At 50.3% G+C, this 20,773-nt stretch overlaps 1 protein-coding gene across 1 annotated transcript in view; it reads right to left on the reverse strand.

Moving 5' to 3' along the window:
• Window positions 1-20,773, reverse strand: part of Trol (terribly reduced optic lobes) — a 103,566-nt gene that overhangs the window by 46,198 nt on the left and 36,595 nt on the right. The gene's annotated exons all lie outside the window — the stretch shown is intronic.

Genomic DNA, 20,773 nt, shown 5'->3' on the forward strand with positions numbered 1-20,773 from the left:
TGGCGTCACCGCTAGAGCGCTTTATCAACCGCAAAAATGTTCGTTTCGGCTCGTAAGAAACCTCATACGCGAGCTATCTCTTTATCAACAAGGAAACCCAAGCTGTGCAGTTTGCAGACGGCGAGAAGGCATCGCGTTTTACCACATCCGCAGCTGATACGCCGCGCAGATGCCATCCGTGGCAGATTTTCAGACGTCGGTTCGAGATTTCGCCAACCAAAGGCACCTAGTCGAATTCCACAGTCATTTCTGCTCAACTGAGCCTCTTTCGCGGCCCATCTGACCCGCGATAATTATCGTCGGGCCTGTTTTTAGCACGTCGCATCGTTCGAGAAAGTTTCTCCGCTGCTATTCTGACACACAGAAGTTTGGGACCGAGCAGTCTCTTTCTGACGAGCTGCAGGACGGAGAACACAGAACTTTCGTCGTTCGACTGAATAAACGATGACGAATTTCGGGTCAGCGAAGTTCCCGTTTATTTCTGGAAGACTTGAATATCCTCGATACGTTAAGAATTGATACGCGTCGGCGTGGAAGCGTTGGGTTCGCAGTCGAGACACGAACACTCGCGACAATCGCGTGGTTTTTCGACTTTCGTGAAGATTTCATCTGAATAGTTTTTCTAATCAGATCTCAGTTGAATAATTGGACGATCTAAATGCTTCTGCGCGCGGAATTCGCGCGTAATCGCTAGAGCCATCCTTCTAGCCAGGCCCACTTCCGGTTGCCTTTTCGACCGGATGACACAATGCGCTGTTAATTACCGCGCGACGCATAACTTCGCGATGCAATGATGCGCGCGACTGAAAATACCAATTAGGCCCCTCTCTCTCTCTCTCTCTCGTTTCTCTCTTGTTTCCTTCTGGGGCCGGTGCACCGATCCGTCGAGTAAAGGGGATCGATCGATCGCGCGCACATGCATCGCCAGTTATGTCACCGGTCGAGTGTTGCACGCGATGAGTTCATCGGGCACGGTATCGTCGGCAGCCAATCGCGGAAAACGCGGTGACATCATTCGTTTTCCTTCGAGTTTCAGCGTGCACCGTTCGCTGGCCAAGATGAGTTAGGAGCGTAGGAATCCTGGCGAGAGACGTCAGACGAGAAAACCGCGATTTATCTGGATAAACCTGGATTCACAATCGCTGCGTAGATCGTGTTAGTCATCCGTGAGCCACCATCCGAATTCCGTTTACTTACGCTTCATGATCGTCTCTGTTCTGAACGCTGAAGTGAGTTCTGCAAGCGATTCGGAGGAGTTCGAATTTATTCACGATCTTTGTGATGATATCTTGGTTGAATCGACAAAGCTTCTCGTGGTCCTTGTGCCAAGTTGTTGATCCAATTTGTCAATTGAAAACTTCGTTTTAATTGAGAGCATTGGTATTTTTCAGAGATCGCCACGTTTAATTCCGCGGGGAAACTTTCCGTCGCGGAATGCCCCGAATGATCAAGACGATGACGCCACGAGGCGATTTAGGGCCCCGCCGTCCGATCGAACGGCGACATTCAAGCAGCACTTTGTAGGCTAATTGCTCATCAAGCCACGCGTTTCCTTGAAAATGATTTGTCGTCGTTTAAATCGAGGGAGGCGGATTATGTTTCCGAGCAAGACGCAGTTCGACCTCAGTTTTCGAGCCGTCCACGTGGGTTTCTGTGTCAATGTCGAGGGGCATCCTCGCTCAAAGTCTCTCCCTCCCGCGAAACCGCGACGACGATGGTCGTCCAGGGTCTGCAAAAACGGTGAATCAACCTGGGCGCGATTGACGACGAACGATGAGTCTCGATGGCTCGACCAAACAGGAAGCGTTCGTGTTGCAATCACTCGAAATAGCTCGATCAATAATTAATGTTTCTCTGCCTACGAAGATCCAGAAAGAAGAGCAATATTAGCCATGCGTAATTGAATGGGATGGAAAAATAGCGTTTAAGGAGCCGCGTATACTCGCGGCAGGTGCAATTTTCTGTTCTACAGCTCGCCTAGCCTTCCATTGTCCGCGAGGTCGCCTTTATCAGCGACCGTTTAGCTCTTACAACCGACCGTTTCTAATTATAATCACGCCTCCCGTTCCGCTTTTTGTTTCCCTTCGTCCGCGGGTATCACGCGGTGACATCAACGGGCCGGGTCGCTAATTCTTTCCGCCGGTTTCCAACGAACGCTCGACACCCACGGCCACGAGATGAGATCAACCGACCCGAGTGGCGTTTTAATTACCGCGAATCGTGGGTGTTCCGTCTCGATCCGATCTCGCGCGAGGAAATCGAGCAGGCCTCCTTAATTATTTATCAACCCCCCCGCCAGCCTCTCTCTCCTCCGTGTCGTAACTCGATCGCGTCTTTTTTTACCAGTCCAATTAACCTTTTTCGTGCCGCGTCTTCCACGAAACGTTCTTACGGAGTCGTCCCAAAATATACGCGCGACAACCGCCACCGCTGCTAGAGCGGATCGATCGTGTTGGTACCAGCGCACGCTTCAGAAGGGAGGCTTTGCTCGCCGTTTGGCTGCTCTCGATCGTCGTTCCGTTCGTTCGAGGGCAAAAATTTCGCTCGAGTTCGTTACACTCCGTGTGCCAGGACGATATCTGTTGCTTGCCATCTCAACTCCGTCGCGGCCTTTGACTTCTTGTTCCGGGTGTGGACGGCCATCGCGTTCGCCAACTGTTGAATCCTCTTCGAGACGTGGCTGTTGAACTCCCGCGAGAAGATCAACCGAATTGTTCCACATAATTTCACTATCGTTCTCTTCCTTTTCCCTTGCTCTTCTCTGCTGCTCTCTAGAGAGTCACGTGCCGCGTCGACAACTGCAATTGCGTTTAAACGGTCGACCAAGGGAGTCGCGTCGACGACCACGTCCAGAGCAGCCATCTCCAGATTTATGTATTCAAATCCATCTGGTAATTGGTGTCAACGAGAGACCAGGAGGCAGCCACGAGGAACCGAAGAGAGTTGTTTGCCGTTCTTCGATTAGCCCACGGGTCACTTTCATTGAGATTCGTCGCGATACGCCTCGAGGAATTCTTTTATGGATTCATCAATGAATCACCGACGCCGTAACGCGATCGTTCTTCTTGGTGCGCCTCGAGAGCGCCCTGCGGTCACGTGGCCGCCTTATCGGGATTGATTGACACCTTCCTCTGCCAACACAGCAGTCGACGACGATAATGGCTAACTATGTTACGAGATCGCGCATTCCTACGATCTTCCTGCTGCGTCGCGCGAGAGAGACGATACTCGTTTTATTAGTTGTGCGTTTACGCGAATCTTCGGGGCTTTTCATCGATGATCGATGATTACCCTCGCTGTTGTCGATGCTGTCGATTAACCCTGGCGTTGCATCTGCAATCGAACGACCGATCCATCAATCAAGGACGAGCACCGTTCGCTTAGCCAACGTTAAGTCACGCTAATGATCACGATCGACCGTGTGTAGCCCCAGAAGCAATAATCGCGTTTGTCTTGCGCAAAGGTCGCAGCAATCCGTGTTAACAATTATCGTGTGAGTAAAAAAATAATTGGCTGACATTCTTCGAGTGGACAGCTTCGAGCGTGAGCTCACCTCTTCTTGGCTCGACAACGAATGCGAGGCTTCAGAGTTTACGAAATGCTTGAACGTAACTCCGCCTCGCAGTTGGGAACGACTTCTTTAAGCGAAACGAGCAATGACAAGGTCGCGAGCCGTTTCGAGGTCCGTTCGCGACCGTTTCTGTTCGTAAATTCCGTGCAATTTGCCAGCTTAAACGGCTCGCCATTATCTGCTGAGGACGATCGTTTGAATCTCAATACGAGAACGTCCGCGACATTTTTTCCAACCACCGTGTGCCCCCGCGCGTTATCAATTCCACGCTGCTCGAGATGAACGCGGTCGCTTGATACGCGCTATCAACGCGCGGACAATCCGAGTGTTTTCATTAACGAAAGATACGTGGACTATACTCCCCAGCTTGAATTTGATATTCTGCGTATCTCGAATTGGGCGATCGAGAGCGTAAACTTCCTGACGCGGCTCGATCGCCAACGATCTGATCGTTGGTACTCGTTAAACTCAAAGTGGCTTCAAACGCGTAAGCCAAAAGTATGAGAATCACGGGTTAATACTTTCAAATTATTTCTACACGCGTGAAAATTCATCAACGATCGAGATACCATTGATTCGAGACTTATATTTGAAAAATTGTTGGTTTCAAGTCGAAAAAATCGCTAGAGTTCGGTTAAGGATGTTAATAAGAGTTGGAGAACTGTATCGATGGCTAGGATTTTTGGATAAATAATCGAAGTAGCCTTGGAGAGGTGCCTCGAGAGAGGAAGAAAGGATTCGAGGCGGTGTTCGAGCGGTACCGCGGCTATTATGCGCTCGAATCGCCGTGAACTCTAATCTCTTCCTGCCGGAACGGAAGAACGTAACACCTACACTGCTCGTTTCGCGTGACGAACATCTGCTCTTTTCAGGATTGCGCGCAGTCCTTGGAACGCTTCTAACGATCCGTTCGAGGCGCAAATGGCACTTGCCGCAATTATGCTTAAACTGTTATTACGTTCCCGTGTCATGTTTTCCTTTTTTCTTCCCGTTTTCCAACAACTGCGCTCGGTTTTTGCGCTCGAGCAAGATCGTTTAGATCGAACCTCGAGTTATGTCTGCGTTAAAAACGTAATTAAAACGACATAATTGCGTCGTTCAAAGCGGTCGCGTTTCAAGTCCGTTTCGAGTCGAGCGGGCATAGGTGGCGTCGACTGAGTAACCGTTGATTATCGATTCTGCACTGGACACCGTTTACGTAACGAATCGATTGACAAACTACGCGCGTGGCTTCGAATCCGCGTGATCCAGATAGCAAACACGGAAGTGAAGATCTCGAGCAGATAGCGACCTCGAGATGCCACGCAGAGGCGCAGCACGCGGGCTAAGCGGAAGAGGCGACGAGGAGAGCGACCAGCCTCGAACAAAGGAACGCGTCGCGTGCTCGTGGACCAGCGTAATTTGTTGGTCGTTTCGACGATCCGTCATTTCTGCCACGCTGTTTCCACGACATCCAACGGGGCGACATTAGCTCGTGAAAGTGTTAGAAATTATGACGGTCGTTCGGAACAGGCGCAGCAAGGTGCAAGGTGCGAGGGACAGTCGTCGATCGAGAAAAGTTGCAGGCCTCGATCGCGGCAAACGGCGTCAAAAACCGACTTGGTATTTCAAGCTCTCCATCAGGTCAGCACTGTGGCCGTGATCCATCGATTTGCACCATCGATCGTTTCCACCGTCCCTGTAGTTTTACAACGTCGAAACTGCTCGAAAATCCACGCAGGACGTAAACCAGAGCCTCTGTACAGAGGTGCGATTTCAAGTTTGGCCCGCTGGACTTCGTCTAGTTCCATCGTCCGCAGCGTTAGTTCAAGAATCGCCACACTATTCTCGCCACGAGCATTGGATTCCAATTAGCCAAGTCGAGGACTGGACTTTGCCCGCGTAAAAAGATCAGGAATAGCCCGGCTCGCGTACCAATTTAATTTTAGTCCATCGAGAAACATTTATCCGAGATTCGAGAGCCTGTTGGTGGGCTGAAAAAATTTACTCGACTCGCGAGCAATCGCTTCCTCTTAAATAAGACGAGCTGTCCGTGCATGTTCTGCGACTCGGCTACGCGTGTACGCCAAACAACATCCAACGACGAGGAACGAAAACGACTCGAGACGCGTCGTCTCTTAGAAAGGACTAACAAATCTCAGACTGACGAAGCGTGGAGGGACACGCAGAGACGAAAGGTGTCGATGTCTCGCGAATCGAGGGTTCACTCGGATGATCTAAGGAAGAGGAACGACCAGAAACCCCGGGTGAAACATTGAAACGGCTCCAGCCGAACGAATGTCGCGTGCGCGCTCGCGCAAGTGGATCGACTGCATCACGGGAGAAACATCTTAACCGCATTCGAGGCGCGCGTGCACACACCCACGATAAAGCTGTTCCAATATGCATTAGACCGCCGTTACACGCCAAGGTGAACGCGGCCGAATAATTTATTACACCGTCACCGTGGACGCGCGCGGGATCCTTCGAGTCCCACATTTACGTTTCCATCTTCTCTGCGTGTCATTTTCGCGGTTACGTTTCATCCGATCCCTGTCAATCAATCCGCGACCGTCGAACACCATTTCCCGCCGCTTCTGGCCCGCGTGCAAAATTTAGACGCGAGTGGGTACCAACATGGAGGACCGACTGACGGGACCAACGCGACCCCGGACACTTCGAACGCGTTATTTCCATCCCCTTCCGATCGAGATCCACGCGAATCGCCATACCATCCGTCGACTCTCCACTTGCTGGCATCAGTTATCCAGAAATCGATTTCCATTCGTCTCGACGGAAGACACACGCTGGTGGAAACAGATGGCCCCGTACCCACGCGAATTACGCAACCGTGTCGAGTGGCTAATTTTTGTTGGACGAGCAGAAATGCCGTTTCCAAGATCGTTATCCCGTTGCCTCGCTGGATTACCATAGAAGAACCTTTGGCAGAAGCCGACAAGACGAGTCGATCGGACCTCAGGCTCTCCGCGACGCATTCCTCTCGCTGCGTGGACGACTCGCGGGGTCGACTGGTGTTCCGTCGGGCTCGTAAATATCGCAATTCAAAGAGCAGCACGCGGACTCTGTCGCGGGTAGGTCGATGGTACCCGCGGAGAGGCGCCCCGTGGCCAACTAGCGGCAATTTAAAATCGCTTTAACGAGCGGATCGCGGTGACGACATTCGGGTCAGCCTGGCGAGAATTCGTGGCTCGAGCGCCAGCCGATCCTTTGATCGTCGCCTTCTCATCCGACACGGCGATCGTTAGCCTCTGAACCCGTTTCTTTTTCTCTTACGGAGTGCTTTTCTCTCGCTTGGTCTCCGCGATTCTACTCCTTTTGGCAAAGAAATCGTAATTTCTAGATATTTTTACCATGCTTCCGTGTATCGTGGCGTAAACTCGCCTCGAGGACAGGTAAGTAAGAGTGTTTCTTCTGGAGATTATTTTCGTTGGAACGATGGGTCAGCTGTTCGATCATAAAATGGTAGCTGTTTTCGATGAAATAAACGACTCGAGAACAAATGGTGGAAATAGACGGTCGAGAAGTGGGGCGAATTTGGTAGAAACTGAGGAACTTCGAAGATCGAACTCCTGAGGAGTCCCGCGTGAAACACCAGCGGGCTGGGCCGCGTTTCTAATTAAATATTTCATCGGTCGAACCGCATGGATCAACGATTTCGTTCGCCGCCATCGATCGGCACACCGCTGAGGGCACGGAACTCGATAGACGACCGTACGAGCATATGTGTCCCTCGAAAACTGTGTTTACCGTCAGAGCCACCGAGAGTCAGCCATCAAATCTAATAACTCCGCAGATCAAATATCTCTGCGGAGGTAAAACGCGGTTTCGCGGCCTGGGGGGCTTCTTTGTTCGTTCGAGAAGAGAAAAAAAAGAAATAAAACAAAGATCGCGTCTATCCATCGACGAGATTCCAAAGGCGGAACGTATTAGACCGATGCGGACGATTAAAGACCGTCCACGCGACTTTATCTCGAAAATCACCAGCTTCAAATAGAGAACGAACCGCTGGCCAGTCATATTTATCCGCGAAGGGTACAGAAAAGCAACAGGAAGGGGTTAGATGAACCAAAAGGGCGTCGAATAAATTCTCTCGATGGTCGAGGAACCTCGCAGCCGGAAGTGGTACGTCATGGGCACCCATATTTCCGGGAACCAATCGAACGGACGAGTTCTTCGAGTGCTGGCCGTTAATCAATACCCCCCAGAAGAACGGAATCGAAGAAGGAAGCAGTCGCTTCCGTGGAAGTTTCCACGGAAAATCGACGGAAAACTATGTGCCGTGTCGTCGAGTTGATCGAATCCGCCAGCTGTTCCACGCGAACGGACGAAACACAATTTGCCTGCGTCGAGACTCGAGAACAATGCTGGAAGAACAGAGATACGCGGAGGGGTTGGAGAACGCTCGATCGCGTCGCGGGAACTTAAATGGTGTCGCAGCCCCGCGATCCGCTCGGCTTTTCATAAACGAAGCTGGATGAACAACGGACTGAGAAGTTTCGCGCGAAGATTGACGCTCGACTCGTCAAAAACTATCGGGAAAGCGAGGCCAACGCTGGTCGAGGCCGGAAATATCCGCGGGATTCTGCTAGGCGTGTCGATATCCGGCGCGAAAATAAACGGTTCCACTCGGGTCAGAGGAGAAACAACGGATGAACGCACTCGACAACGCGATATTCTCGTGCACGGCTCTCAGTCGAGTGAATCGCGGATTTGGTTAGAGAATCGACGACCTTTGCCACTTTGTGTCTTCGAATTTCGCGGTGCGAATCGAGGAGCAAGCTTCCTCGAAGGATCGAGAGGAGGTGGGAAGAAAAAAGCGGGACCAACCGCGGAGACCGCGAACAATGGCAACCGTCGACCAGAGACGGTAAACGTTCCGTGACCCCGGCTAAATTAAGCGGCGAAAAGACATTGCGAGGGATGAAAGAATAATTCCGCGGTGTGCACGAAATATTCAAGGATCCGCGCACTATAATCACGCCACGGCAGAGTAATTAAATCCTCCGTCGATTCGTTCGCCCGTGCAATATGCATGAGCGAGGGGGCCACCCTCGTCCAGCGGGTTTCGAACAAACGAAAGAAAAGAAGGGAATAATCTGCTGGGGTGTACGTACACCAGGAATTTCTTGCGCTATTTAAAATGTAAACCCTCCTGGGTCAGGGGAGAAATTTTCGCGTTCCATTTTCACCTGTTCTTCGCCGTTCAGCTCGTCGTCCGATCGAATTCAGATTCCGCCACGACCGCTAATTTCTATTACCATCGAGTATTTTCATTTGGCGATACCTCCTGATAGTAATTGGATTCGAATGAAGATTGACGTATTATTCTAACTGTTATTTAGGGAACCAAAATTCGTTGCCAAATCGTGTTTAACGCTCGGTTGAAATCGTCCAAGATATTACACAGCGAGTACGAATCGTCCAAGGAGAAAGAGAGGAGCCTCGCTTATTAACCATTACCACTGTTTCGAATTTGTTCGAGGATTCGTTTCACAAGATTCTATCGATCGATACGAAATTAAACCAGTGACTCGACTTTCACGGCGGGAGGTTTGATGGACGCACGAAGCGCGAGCTGGTGGGATTTTTCTATCAGCCTCCCGGCTATCAGAAACGGCGAATGCGGCTGGTTTAATCGTTAAATCGAGGCGCGTTAAAAAAGCGCGGCTTGCGGATGGGTTAAGTGTCCGCTGGCGGCTTTTTTTTACTGGAATTTAAAAAATTTACGAGCTAATAAAAAGGATCATTCGACGTTAATTATTCCGGGACGCGGGTAACCCAGATTTTTCGCAGCCACTCCGCGCGCATGGCTCGCCTGGAAAAACGTACCTTTGAGAACGCGAAACTGTCCGATGACCGCTGGTCAACCCGCTTTGATAAATAGAAAAATCGATTCGCAGAACGTTTTCAGATGTTCGACGAGAAATACTCGAACACGCGTTGCCTGAGGATGACGCATAAACGCGTCACTCAAGTTCGTTACTTGGGTGCGGATGACGCGAATACAAGTCATCGCTTAACTTTTTTTTTTTCCAGAAATCGCGGTTTTACGTTTAACCCCCGCCCACGCGAAGCAACGCGCGACGTGAATCCGACTGGTTGGAATTTTTTCAGAGATACTCGAATAAATTCCTCTCTTCCGGTGGAAAAAAGGATCGCATCTATCGCAATCGAAGAAGATATCGAACAGTGGAACGTTGATAGCGAATATTGATGACACCTTGTCATTATTTCCGAATGAAAAGAGGACTTCGATCCCGTGTCTGTCTGTATACCGTGGCCATTGAAATCGGTGCCGGGAGATCGTTCCATTAAACAGACGTCGTAAATTCTCGTTGACGCGGACGCGGCTCCCAGAGTTTCCGATCGGTCGACTCACCCCATCGGTCCGCCAATCCCTTTAATACTCTTCAACAGAGTCTCGGAACCTCGTTTAATATTTTTCTACCGCGAGAATGGAGAGCTTGTTAAAAAACAAAAAAAACAACAAAACAAACGAAACGAAAAAAGAAAGAAGGAGACGAACGATCGAACGCTTCTAGATTCCTCGAGCTCGCCCCCTTTTCGCAACGACTGCCACCCTTGAAACGGCAACAGGCCGCCCCGCGGAGCCTCCGTGTTAAATGAAAAACCGATGCCCGCCAGGCATCGCAGAGGCGAGCGTCGATCACGAAAGAGAAGGAAACTGGCCGCGACAAATCGAATTACCCTTGGCTAGGGGGTTGAAACCCCTTCGAAACGGAGGCTGGAGGAGGGAGAGCCGGTTATAGGGAAGAGCGCATAAACAGAGGTGGTCGTTATCGTCGGTTATGGAACTTCCTGGTTCCCCCTGGCCCATTAGGCTCCACCGTGGCCGTTCCTCGACCACTGTTTATTTTATCGCGCAATCGTAAACGTATTAATAAACGATAAAGAAGCTAGTCGTATAGTCTCGTTTACCCCAACGTCTACATACCTCGCCGCCCCTCTTTTTCGGTTTAATCCGACCGAACGTTCAACGTGGAGACCAAACAGGGGGATGGTTAAGGGTGGAGACTATTGGGATCGTTTTTATAAGGACCAAGAGCGTGACCCAGTGAACTCTGCTGTTTCTACGAAAAAACTAGATTGCTATGGATTGAAATTCTCTAGCTCGAGCGACTTCGATATCCTAGTCACCTTTGAATTCGTTCAGAGAAGAATTGCTCGTCTAACGATCGGACGAGCAGAGCGCGCACCAGCTGGAAAACGGACATAATGCACGGGCGCTGTAAGCAACGGTCTGCGCGATTGTTTCATCCCGAAAATGATATTCACGGGCCGCCACACCGCGGCTCGTAAAAGGACTCTTCTCTCTCGCGCCTCCAGCTTTTCCACCCTCCACGGCCGTCTTTTTCCAGCCCAGCTCTTTCCCGCTCTGCCCCCCCTCCCGCCCTGTTCTCCTCGTTACTGTCGTATTTTTTAGCAAGAGAAACAGCGCGAGGTTTACCCTGAAAATACATCGCGCGCGCTGCCCCGGCTGCATCGTGCAATTAAACGCGAGTACGTCGGGCCAGCGAGAGAAAAGGGAGGTAAAAACCGGGGCGGAAGAAGATCGACGCGAAACGACGGCCTGAGGCGGGCTGGGGGACGAAGCTGCGGCGGTGTGAAAAATCTATTGTCGCGATGAACGAGCGGTAAGCAGGCACGTCGCTTTGTCGATGACAAGTGCAAATCTCCGGTGGCTGTAGAAGAACCGAGACAATTATGCTGATTTCACTTCCGCTCGCTTTGAATCTTACATTAATCAAAGATGGCTACTCGCCTCTCTCTCTCTTTCTCTCTCTCTGTCTGTGCGTGGCCGCTATTTACTTTTCACGTAATTAAGCCCCCTTTCAGAGAGAGCTCGAGCGGGATTTCTTTGGATCCCCTTCGCGAAATTCACCGTTGTGGAGGATTTCTGTTTAGCCTCCGTTGCAGAATATTTCGGATTCGTTTCACAGCGAGTGTTGTCGCGAAGAGATTCAATTATTCGAATCAATTTCTTCCACTGCTATTGGACGATCCCCAGCAACGATATTCTCGATAATAACGCGACAATTAGTACGAGATCGATGGTATTCTTTGATTCATTCGAAAGTTATCCGACGATTTAACGCGAGAACCGAGAGATCGTCATTTTTAATTGAAAGTCGGGTAGATTTAAGTTCCGTTGGGCTCGCAGAGACGAACGTCCTTTGGCTGATCCCGATGAACGTTATCGCGGAATTTTTCGCCGCGTAAGGGAACAAACGACCGCAATCGATACCCAACCGACGACGACGTTCGAGTGCTCTTCGCTAATGCCAGGCATAATGCGAGGAGGCGCGTCGATATGGTTTCGAATGGATCTCAGTCGGCCACATCCCCACGAAGTTAACCCCTGACGAGCTACGAAACGGTAAACGCGAACGCAATCGTCCAATTGTTTCCTGTTAAACTCGAATCGACGCCTTCACATTTTTCCACGCTGTTCAAACATAACTCGAGGGATATCTCGTTAGTCTATCCGCGGGAATCCACGCATCGCGAAGCCTCGCGTACCATTTATCTTCATTTACCATCTGTTTATCACCGTGCACATAACAGATGAGCTGCTGCGTGTGCGTTTCCAAGCATAATTTCGCTCGCACTTTTACGATCGCGAGTCTCTCGAATATTCTATCGACCGTTTCGAATTTCCGTGCGAGAGGTACCCGGTTTAATTACGATTCGATTCCACTGGGAGGTCGATTCGTTCCATCGCGGATAAAAGACGAGGTCGTAGAAAATTTGGTGCGAGTTTAACGCGCGCCACGGGTCCGTGCGGTCCCAAGTTAGGTTCAACAGGTGCATAAATCAGCAAAGATTCCTAATAGTTACCTCTGCTCCTGGGACGATAGGGTCTCCTCTGCCTCTGGCCAAGGCTCGACTGTGCCAGCGCCAGCAGCAGCAAAAGGATCACGAGGAATCTCCTCGACGGAAGTCCCATTTCACTCTCGACTATCGTTTACCAGCGTCTCATTTGCTGCGGACGATCTTCAGCCAATTTCTTCCCTCTTTACTACGGTCTACCAGCTCTTCAGCGGCCCGGGACGAAAAGACTCGACGAACTGAATTGCATTTTTGCGAATTAACTTATCTGTCGTCTCCCCACGGCGTTGTAACCGGGAGAACGCATTGTTCGAGTCAGTGGAGCGACTTGGAGATAGTAGAAAAGTTTTGTAAAGAATACTCGAGATTGCTAATCGATACTATAAAAAGCTCGTCTCATTAAACGAGAGTTAACGCGTTGTGGTGTACACCCGTGGATTCGGTTAGAAGCGTGTCTCTCGAAATAGAAGCGGACGCGGGGATCTCTGATCGATCATCGATCCCAACGAGAATTCCAAGCAGAGACCACTCGAGCAAGAGGAACGAGCGGGGTTCTCGTTAGTTACACGAGCGTTTTTTTTCCTCGCTCCCTGTGGCCAAGGCGACGATTCGATGTTTTTGTTTTCGCGGGATTACCAGCCGGGGCGGGAGCGCGGTGGAAGGAAAAGCACGCGACGCTCGGAAAGAAAGGCGAGGAAATTGTGCAGTGAGCAAGGCACAATGGTCCGCGGCGCCACGACGAAGCGCTTGTGTTTTTCAATTATTTTTAATTATTTTCTGAAAGCCACGACCGCGTTTGATGCACACGGCCAGCCCCGTCTTCTCACCCTCTCCCCCCTAACGCCCTTTCTTTTCCCTTCGCGTAGCCCCTGTCTCACCCTTATCGATCTCTCTCGCTTTTCCGCGTCCAATTTAAAAAGCGCGTCCCTCTGTCTTTTTCTCCGTTCCCTCTCCACCTGACCCCGTCGTCCGCGCGGTGTCACCGTTGACCGAACAAAGCGGAGAATTAAAGGAAAAAAAAGGGGAAATAAAAAAAAGAAAAAGGCGAGAGGGAGAGAGAAAGGTCTTTGAATCGGAGCAATCCCGTCGACGCGGCGGGTGTTGGAAGAATTGCTGGAATTTTGTTTAAATTAACGCGTAATGCTCGAAGGGAAACACACCGCTGCCGGTTTACTCGGTGGTTGCTGGTGGACGACGGAAATTGCTGGCGGATTTCGCGAACCCTTTCAGCGGCGGCGTCAAAGGAAACGCATCTGCGATACAAGACAAATTTAAATTAACATCAGTGGTCTCTGCTTTTTCAATCTTCCCCGCGCGAGGGCTCCAAGCGGCGACTCGTGGACACTGTTTTAACACTTGTAGGATCGACGCGTCGGAGGACTTGAAACTCCATTAACGCGGCAACTACTCGGACTAAATACCCGGTCAACCTTCGAAGAAACACGACGCCACGGTTATCGTCGATCGACTCGAGAAAATCTGTACGCGCGGCACTGTCGAAAGGGAATCAAAGATCGAATACTTCTCCAAGGCACTCCACCGAGACGCGGTCGAACGTGAAACTTCCTCAGTGAAAGAACGTTCCGCGTATCGATCCTCGAGCGAAATCAGAAGAGTACGTAAAATCGAGAACTGAGGGACCTACGAGCTGCGAAAAAGCGTCGAGGAGACGGGTTCACGAAGCCAGATACCGCGGTGGCCGAGGCTGACAGACTGGCAAACTAGTAGTCACCATGAACCGAACCAACAACAGGCCACCCCACCTTCGCTGTCAACAAGGGAAGCGTGTGGGAGACGCTAAGCTACTTTGCGCATTTTTTTTCCCTCCCGGTTAACATCGACGCCTAACCACGCGACGGTCCATCCCACGGATTTCCCACGGACGTGGAATACGCGAATATCGAATGGTTGAATTTTTCAAGCGGACCGATAGAACGCAGAGCCTGGGATTCATTTTTAATGCCAGGTCGGGAATTTTCTCGGGAAATATGGTCGTTCGAGGTAGTTAGATCGCGGAGGATCCGCTCTCCTATTATTGCAACAATTTTTATCGCGTATTTCAGACGTTTTATCGGGAAAAGTTTTTCGCGAACGAGTGGATGAGGCGATTAGGATCACCGTTGGTACGAGCGTGGATTTGTGGAGCAGCGCGCGAGGATTTTCGCTCGATCCGTGATCGGCGAACAGCGCGGAGGGATTGTCGAGCGACTGCTTTCTTAGTCGACCGCCCCCGCGGAACTTGTTACGCGGCGACACCGGTTATGAACAGAGGTAGAAGCGAGAAAAATGTACAGCAGAGGAGAATTAGCGTATGGAGCGCGGTGTGTGCCTCCTGAATATTTGAATACCTAAACGGAGCGGCGATGAATCTATGAAGCGATAAAGAGCGAAACGAAAGTTTTTATCCAGCCAGGCGGAAAGTTTGAGTTATTTTCGAGCGCCCTCGAAAATTTCACCCTCGTGCACCGATCTAGATACGCTCTATAATAGAGTAACGAACAATTTTCCCGTCGTAACTCGATGCTACTTTATTTACACACCAAGCGCATTTATCTATCTCGTATAATCTGTCGACGAAACTGGCATTCTAACGAAGCTCTTTCGAACGCTCGACTCCTCTTCAACTGTACGAGAATCGAGAGAGAACGCAACGCACGGCGAACACCTCGTGCTGCCTTCCGATTTCCTAACGAGAACTCCGCGACACGAGGTCGCAGAAAAACTAGAGGAATGAGAGAACCGTGTTCATAAACGAAGTGCGTGTGATTCAGCTCGAGGATCGTCAGTCAAGCGATCGAGAGGGTCCCACGGTTTACCGATCGAAAGTCGAAAGCGTGGCCGTGAAGCGTGTCCTCGATGGAAGGAACGAACCGGCTCGCGGGGTCTCGAGCGAGCGACTGACGATCGTGGCACGCGCGAAACGCGTCGCAGCCACGACGGGTCTGTCACCTGGGAGGCAGAGCGGATGCTGTTTGGCGCGCGACGATTCCCGCCGCGCTTGCGCGCCGCCGACAGGAAAGCGAACTGGAACCAAGGAAAGATATCCGTACCCCTTCGATCGCTCGTTCAAATTCTTCGAGCAGATGTGACACGAACGATAACATTCGTCGATCCAAATTCACTCTGTGTTAAACAAGCTCGCTTGAATCATCGACGTGAACATACGCTATTAATATCGCTGTCAATTTCGCCAGAAGTTACCAATATCGAAGTATCCAGAGAGACCATCGTCAATTTCACTCGTCGATACACGTACACGGTCTGCAATGCATAGAGTTAATGAGACGAATGTGAAGGACGATTTACATCGAAATGTTTTCTATAATCGTCGTTTCCTCTGATTGCGTTTAGAAAGTAACGAGCTCGCGTGAACGTCGCAGTCGAATGGCAAGTAGTTTCGAATCTTCGCGGAATGAGAAATTAATAATGCAAGCGCGAGGTGTTTAACGCGCGCGGGAGATCAGAGTTCCAATTAATAGCGGGCAAATGGGATTCCCTTGTAGGCCGATCCAATTTTCGCTGGGCCGCCCTACCCCCCCGTGGGTGAACCAGGCGAACGAAGTGCAACGGGACACGTTCCTTTCGCGGATTATAAAAGTTTAAATAAAATAAGTTCAGAATCGCGGTTCGTGCCGGCGATATGACGGGGGCTCGGGAGTAAAGGAAAAAGCTGTTGCGCGACGGGAAACAGCAGGCCGTGCGTTTATTCGAAGGTAGCCTTAGCTCGCATTTTCATACTAATGGACTTCTTCAACTTCCTCAACACGCCGCGGCCAGACGCGAATTATCTTTTTGTCACCGGGATTAACGCGTGTCCGGGGATCGCCGACAGTTTGCCCGACTTTTGTCAAGAAACAGTCTCTCGAATTTATAAACGAGCCAATTCCACCCCCGTCGCCGCTCTGTTATTTAATGACGTACGCTAAATTTATACAACACGTGGACTTTTTCACCGTTCAAGATCGAACATTTCACCGAACGTTTCGCGCTTGAACAGACACGCGGGCTTTTAGGGGACACATTTTTCGAGTTTTATGGCCACCGGTACATGGCTTTTTTTTTAGTAGAAAACTCGACGATTACTCATCGTTAAAGCTCGAACGCGAGTGAAAATAGCGCTGCGGATCGATGCTTTGGACTGCGCTCAAGGATCCCCGGGAGCCTTGAGTCGCTGATGTTAACATCGTGTAAAATACAAACTTCTAATTACGATCTCCGATGAAGACGCTCTACGAATCGACGATGAAAATCCATTCACCTCTTCTCCGAATTCTACGACAAAATTAATCACCAATAACAACTATCTAATCGAGGAACTCTTCGCAAAAGCAATCCTGAAGAAACCACTGCCTCAATCCAGGACAAAATCCATTCAATTGGAAGAAGAAAAATTAACTATTATTATGAGACAGCTAATATAAACGATATCGAATGCATCCAGAAGTTTAAGTCTGTTAATACTTCCTCCTCTTTCAATAAACTTATTTCAAATTCCCACTTAAGCAGGAGCCATTCTCTCGCCTCGAATTCCAACGCGTTCGTTGGAAAACCATTGGGGAAAAAATCCAAACCCCTGGCCCCGAAAAGGGATCCCCGGAAGCCGAGGATTTATCGTCGGTTCGGGCACGTCGCAATTATGATCCATCCGCGACACTCCGGCCAGATTTACGACGGCCTGTGGGTCCGATCCAGCCCCGCGCGACCCCCGCTGGTATCCGAAACCACCACCCGACCGTGCGCTTTCATCAGCCGCGCTTTTTAGAATTCATTTTCGGCTTTAAGCTTCATTTCTCGACCGGGGCAGAATTAAGCCGGCGCGGGGGTGGCTCGTTCGAGGACAAACGGCAGATTGGTAGGCGTTACCCCGGGGCCGTTGCCGCACTTAAGGGTGCCCACCGCTGGTAACGAACGAACGCGTTGGTTCGCGCGGGGATGCACGCGGATCCGCGCGGCCACGCTCGACGCAACATTGGCAACAGCGACGCGACAACGACGACTACGACGACGACGGGAACAACGGGGACGGAGGGATGAATCCGGTGGCTGGGTTGGTTGGTTACTTCGCGGCAACAATTCTCCAGCTTTTTTGTAATTTACGACGATACGAACGCGACCGGCAGAATTACGATCCGCCCTCCCGCGACGCGGCTGCGCGACCCCGAATATCGTTCGTTTAATCCACGGTTGCGGAGGAGAGCTTCCACCATCGGTGAAACGAGAGAGAGAGAGAGAGGGAGAGAGAGAGAGTTCTGCGACTCGACGCGAGATCGAATGGTGTCTTGGAAAATAGAAAAAAATAAAATTGACGATCGCGGTTTGCGAGCATCGACGTATAGTTGGAAGCTTCCCTTTGGTACTGTTTGCAACTTTCGCACGGGGCTGGATCAAACGGAAGCGTCGCCAGGTTGAAAGGGAAATCCCCTTATTATGGTAGGGGTTGCGGTAGCTTGATAACACGCTGGCTGGTATCTCTGGGTGATCGCAGACTCGACGGTCGGACCATTATCTAGGACGTTAATTATTTATGAAATTAGCCGAAGGCACACACACGAGGCCCGCTCAGGCGGAAACTTACACCGACCACGAAATTTCATGGCCCTTCGAAGTCCACGCGACCAATGGCGAATTATTAAACAGTCTTACGGTTTCTTATCGGACGATAGTCGTACGACCGTGACTCGATTGGCCGTGCCTCGAACCAACCCCCTAATCTTCGTCCACGAGTCACGACTAAAGTGACGGAGAAAAGATTGAGGGTTCGAGAATCGCGATCTTCCCTAAATTATCGACCAGAGGAACGATGGAACGTTAACAGAGAAATCAACCTGATTTCGAGATACGGTGGAACGATGAATTACTTTCTGGTTCGAGGGACGAGGAGGCTAGAGGGACGAAACGGAGGCAGGGATATGAAAATTTCCCTGTCTTTTCCCGGAAGCTAAATGGCATCGTTAATTTATCGATCAAGAATCACGCGATGTGGCTGAAATTCGTGACGTGATTTATAAGCGGAACGAACGACTACGGCGCAGGAAGTTTTCAGACAAATCACGCCGCCCGACCATTCACGACACATTTGCATATGCTTATTTTGTCAATAAACTATGCTTTTTTCGTCCCACCACGCCCTCCTTCCTCTCCAAAAGAGAAAAAAATAGAGGAGGTAGCCGAATCCTGGGAACATCCCGTTGAAACGGGCGTAACATAACATTAGCGATCGCAAATACTCTGCCAGATTGAGATTGACGCCGGTTGCCAATATCGAAAATTGATCCACTACACTATTTCGAATGAAATCGATACTTCGAACAGCCGTATCCAAGCTTTCATCGAGAGCGCGAGAATTATTGGCTGGCTAGAAAGTATTTTTGGGTGTTCACGCATAGGTAACGTTGCGGTTGTTTCGATAATGTTTATAATCGATTAAAGTTTACTCTTTGTGCGTAAAGAGCGAGCTTTGTTTCGTCCCATAAAACTGAGAACACTTTCTTGCCAACCCAATAGTTTAGTCGATGATTAAAGGACGCATGGTGGAAAGAAGATTCCGTGCTCGAATCTTGTCCCTCCTATCCCCTTAATCGCTACGCTGGTATTTATCCCGGTTAAGCGCATACATATTGCGGCAGCCATTTAACCACGGTTATTTGTACAGGGTGTGCAGAAATAATACTCGCGCGCTGTTTCATCCGAAATTAGAGATTGTTGTCTCACGTGAGATATTTAGGGCAAAGCAACTGTCCGTCATCCGAAGCGTCTTGATATAATTGCTCGTAAGATTTGTTGAGATAGCCTTCGCAAAACTGAACCAACAGAGTGTTGATGCTGGCCGCCTTCCAGATCTAACAGCTGATCGAATCATCCTCATCTCCTGTTCGACGATCGTCGGTAAGGAAATAAACGCTGCCAGAAATCTCCGTCTGAAGTGGACGCTGACGAAATCCTGGCGAGCTTTTCGCGATGAAAAAAAGCAACCCTTGAGAACCACTGACAGGGACACGCTTTATTTTTCTAAAAAAGAAAAAAAAGGAGATCAGCTGAAAAGCCTCCACCTTCTTACAACACCGCCCCGGAACTGCAACAGCGTTACAAGCCAGGGCGATAACGTGCGACGCCTAGACGACGCGTACTCCTCGCTCCGCGATAAATATACCTGGATCGACGATTCAATTTCAGCCTCAGTGTGCTCTCGTTATCGATTCATCCGAAGGGACAGTCGACGACTGCTCGCGAGCACAGCCAGCATGACGATGCGGATATTACAAGGGGCGGTGACGTGTTTTTTGCACACTGAGTATACTAGGTCGAGAGGACGCACCTGAATAATGTCCTGGGACAGCAGGGGTTGACGTTTGTCGTGGCGGTGCCTAGCGTGCCGCCGTTCCACCTACCAGTCTAACGTAACTCGCGCCCTCCTCCTCCTCCTCCACCTCCTCCGCCTCTTCGTCGCCCCCCTACCGTCCCCTGTCGTCATACCAGAGCCTCGTTTCTGGCTTCCAACGTTCTGGGTTCACCCTGCCCACCAAGACTCATAATTGTCCGAGCTCTAGCATATCGCGGAAGCGACCGGGGGACACGAAAGTGGTTATGCGCATTCCTATCCACCGTGGAGGAGCGTCGAACGCGGCAGGGAGACGTAGCGACAGACTCAACGCGATCGGAGCGATGATCAAAGGACACTCCTTGGTACCATCGACTATGGGAGATCCTATCTATAACTTCAGACGTGTTCCATGTTTGGAAGGCGCGTTCAATTTTAACGATTAGTCGCTACGAGTCAGCAGTTATTGGTATTCGAAGGGAACCTTAAGTTCCTAGTGGATCGAGCGAGTTTGAAATGGCTGGACTCGTGGACTCTGATCGACGAAGAAACTCGCGACATGCAGAGTCGACTACCCATCGCTAGTAACGAGGGGAGGACAAGGTGGATGATCCCTCCACGGTTGAATACTTGATTATTGATTAAGCATGCACATCGCGATTACTGGATGCAGGTAAAAGCAACGGGGCTGCGTGTCTGCGAATATTTGTACGGGACGTTGGCCTGTCCCCGTCCTCTACTATCTTCACCCTCTTAGAAACGGGAAAACTCGACGGGAATACGGCCAGACCAGACAGTCTGCCATTTGATTTACGATCAGGCTTTAAAGGATTAACCTTCGATTCATTGTTCTGTTGCTACGGCCTGGCCTACTTTCGTGGAGTGCCTGTTCCTCTTTCAAACGGGGAATTTAGCTTCCTTTGTTGCGTTCCTAGGCCTTGCATAGCCGATGCTTCCTCTACAGCCCATCGACTCCGATCGAGAAACTTGGGCAAGATTCTTTTCCCCTGTTACTAACTTCTAGGCGGCATTGA

The sequence above is a fragment of the Xylocopa sonorina genome, chromosome 9 (assembly GCF_050948175.1).
Source record: "Xylocopa sonorina isolate GNS202 chromosome 9, iyXylSono1_principal, whole genome shotgun sequence".
Taxonomy (NCBI): domain Eukaryota; kingdom Metazoa; phylum Arthropoda; class Insecta; order Hymenoptera; family Apidae; genus Xylocopa; species Xylocopa sonorina.